Source organism: Elaeis guineensis, chromosome 4 (genome assembly GCF_000442705.2).
Source record: "Elaeis guineensis isolate ETL-2024a chromosome 4, EG11, whole genome shotgun sequence".
In the NCBI taxonomy this organism is placed as follows: Eukaryota; Viridiplantae; Streptophyta; class Magnoliopsida; order Arecales; family Arecaceae; genus Elaeis; species Elaeis guineensis.
In genome coordinates, this window is record NC_025996.2 from 116,865,176 (window position 1) to 116,868,955 (window position 3,780).

The 3,780-nt window shown below is 36.7% G+C and overlaps 1 protein-coding gene across 2 annotated transcripts in view; it reads right to left on the bottom strand.

The window, feature by feature from the left end:
• LOC105037039 (uncharacterized) overlaps nucleotides 1-3,551 on the bottom strand; it is a 29,773-nt gene extending 26,222 nt beyond the window's left edge. Inside the window, exons 1-3 of one of the 2 annotated variants that reach the window (XM_073256733.1) lie at nucleotides 3,069-3,551; nucleotides 2,897-2,980; nucleotides 637-695 (exon numbers count right to left, since the gene is read on the bottom strand). The gene's annotated coding sequence lies outside the window, so the exon portion shown is untranslated. The remainder of the gene's footprint in view (nucleotides 1-636; nucleotides 696-2,896; nucleotides 2,981-3,068) is intronic. The other variant, XM_073256734.1, reaches the window with a different exon arrangement.
• Nucleotides 3,552-3,780: the final 229 nt, after the last annotated feature.

Consider the following 3,780-nt stretch of genomic DNA (forward strand, 5'->3'; position numbering starts at 1 on the left):
AAAAAAAATATTAACTTATAATCCTATATGTTGCATGAAATGTAATTTTTTTAAAAAATAATATTTAATTTTATTTATTTATTTTATTGTATCTATTTTAAAAATTTCATGATTTCTCGACGTTATCTATTTAAAATATCTATGATTGTAAATAGTATGTATTTATCTATGTTAGCTTAGTGCTAGTCTCACACCATGGATTTGGTATCATATTCATATTACCATGAGAACAGATATAATGATATGTAGTTTTCATACAAAATTTGACACGTATTTCCTTCCAAGATTCCTTTGTAAATGTTGTGGTTGACCTATCCCCTTTTTGAACTTGCTCCATCATTAAATCTATGAACATATTTTCCTATTCTACTATCCAATTTGCAGAAGATACTGTAGCATCTTCAAAACTAATGGATGGCGGAACTCTAAAACTTGTCACTGTGCAATTAATAATTATAACCAACTAAACCAATTATAATGATAAAAGTTACTTGATTTATACCAATTGTATAATAGTAAGTAACAAATTCAGCTCTTGGTGAAACTTTAAAAACTTTAAATCAAACTCAATCTAGATTCAGCCCTTGATTAGAGTCTTGTCATATAGTCAATTATTACTTAGAAGCTTGGACTTACTTTTGTTTGGTGCTAAATAAGTTGAGGGATGATAGTATTCAGCTTACTAGAGGACCAACCTGCCACAACACAACATTTAAAGCTTAACACATATAGTCTCACTAACATTTAAAGCTTAAGAACTGACACAGGTCACACTAATCTCATCTCTTAATGAAGAACCAACATATCTAGATTATCAGAACTAACAGTTTGAAGATTATATATTACTATAGTATATAATGAGAACAGCCGCATGGATTGATGTAGAGCAAGGTAAACAAATTTCATTATAATACATAGCAGCCAGGTAGACAAATTTCAGAGACACCTAGAATAGGAATGTTAGATCCATTATAATACATAACAAATCAACCATAAGATTAAGAGCATGCTGCATCTTAAAAAAAATATAAAGACAGTAACATTCATTGGTTCACCATAAATAAGAAAACAAGTTCAACCTGTCGCAGTTTTGTGCATTAACACAGAGTGTAGCTTTCAGTAATATGTAACTTGCAACATAACTTGCGAAAGGATGATGATTGATGAGACAGGATGTGCATGGTGAACTCACAAGCCTTTCTTTTAGATGACAATTGGCTTCTTTAAAATGTACTTCCCATGAAATCAAATGTCAATATCAAGAATAAAAAAAAAATAATGAATGAACAAGCTGTAAGATCATTTCATTAGTGAAGTTCCTTGGAAGTAATTTCCTAAGATCTCTCTTTTTGTTTAATATAATACAAGAATCCTGATGCATGCACGAGCTCGAGCATGTCCATTGTGAAGGATTATCCAGAGTTTGAAAGGGATAACCAATGCCACCTCTTGGTCATACTGGGAAGTATCAGTCAAGAGGGAATACAATGTGATTCAAGATGATTCTTGACCTAAGTTTTTCCAAGCATGACGAGCAACAACATCATACGGAGACATCATCATTCCATCTAATCATATCAGAAAAGAAGGCTTGTTACACCATGGGCTTAAAGTCTTTCTTCATTGATGTAATTTGCACCACATATTTCAGAGGGTCTCAGATAATATGAACTACAACATCACATAATCAAGACCCATGGAGGCATTGCAATTCCATTTGATTGTGCGAGCAAAGAATGCTTTTTATGACATGGAGGCAGTTTGCACCTCATATTTCAATAGGTCTCAAATAGTCTGAACAATGGTCATTTGAGGTGAAAAAAATTAAAACTTTTTGAAGAGAAAAAACAACTTAAATAAGAAGAATGATACCTGGTTGAAATTTGTTGGAACAATACATGAAATTTCAGATGTGATTTAAGAAAACTAATAAGAGTTTTGTTTGTAAAATTGTAAATAACTTATATAACATCAGAACATAAAATTAATCAAACCAGTGATGTCATAGAACCAACAAAATTTGTCATATATTTAAGCTTATGTCTCTAGTTAAGTAGTGTGTTAGAGGTTGCTCAGGAGTATCTTTATGGGTTAACGTATATTTGGCTGTCTGACTGCATCGGCTTAGAGTGGAGCATTTATGCTGAGTTCCTCATGTAATTTGATAATCAGATTCTCATCTGCAGTCCATAACTCAGAGTATGAGACTTTCCATTTGTGAGTAAATTTAGATCTCCCACCAAGATTTGGAGAGTATAGGACTTAAGCAACAAGTAATCGTCACAAATCCAAGCTGCTCTTATAGCTTTAAATAAATTACATGATATATACCATGCACATAATCATCCACTTGCATAAAAAAACATCATATTTCTGCTAAAATAAAATTGATCCATTTTTAAAAAAAATCAAAATGATGTAGAGCATAATGAACTATGTGCATCATCATTCCAAAAAACCATAGATGTTGGCAACCAATAATCCTAGCACTTGGCATATCCCAAATGCTGATATCAGTCGAACATCTATGGTGTGCTTTAACTGAAAGCAGAGAACAATAAAATAGCCATATGTTGGTTTGAGGCACCACTGTAAACAAGTCTACTTGAGAGACAAAACAACCATTTAGAAAGATAGCAAAGCCACCACCGCCATGTGAGTCAAGCTTTTCTTCGAACAGTGAGAAAGCATGTTGGACAACCAAAGTGTTTCAATCCTAACGACCAAAATCATATCTTGGACGAGAATTACATATCAGATCACAAGAAATAGCAGGAAAAAAAATCTATGACAGATCAAATGGTTTGGATTTCACTGCTCCAGATCGAAACAAATTAAACCAGCAGACCTAAAAGAAAGTCCAACCAGATTTAGTTCGGGTACCAGGGAAACCAACCTTGTCTCCGGCGAGGTAGAGGGTGAGCAACTTGACAGCCTGGAGGGCAGTGGAGGCTGAGGAATCAATCTCACTGATCACGAGCTGCAGAGAAATGGCAGATCCCGGGAATCAGAGAAGAATAGAGAAAGCAAGCGATCAAAGATCTGGAGGAAAGAGAGGGACAGGCGACCTGCTAGGAGCCGAGGGCGATGTAGGAGCGATAGACGAGGGAGTCGCGCTCGACGGCGTCGTCGAGGGAGAGATTGGGGATTTCGCTCTTGTTGATGGCGTCCTGGTACGCTCCCAAGTAGAAGCTATTGCAGAGGCCGAAGAGGCATACTTGGGCGGCAGAGGCCGGAGCCCCGTCGATCGGCGGTGCTCGCCGGCCAGGCAGGCAGGGACCCGACGGGAGGGGGAGGGGGAGGGCCTTAATTATATTACGGAGCTGACCAACCACCTGATCTCAAGTAAGCTCTTAGGAAATGGGCCAACAATGCACCGAGATTCAGATATGATCTCTTCTAACACATACGTTTAGATGGTATAAGCGTCTATCAAAGTTTCAATCGGTGGTGCAGCTGCTTGGATACTTTATGGTTTATATTTACATTAGCTTTGTCCTTCTTGCTGAAGTATGTTCTTCAAAACTTTTCACCATATTCTGTTCACCAAACCAGAGGATTGGCGCGGCTTTATATTTACAAATGGCTAAGGCTCATTATACGTAGAAGACAGCACACCCACATTTTCCTTTGGTACTTCAGTTGTTTTTTTACCGAGGATGCTTTATTCACAACTACAGGAGTAATTGCATCTCAATTGGCCACAATATGTTGTATTCTCAGCATCCCTTTCTTCCTGTGGAGGTTCTATTGAAAGCTTACAACTTATCCGGTGCCTTT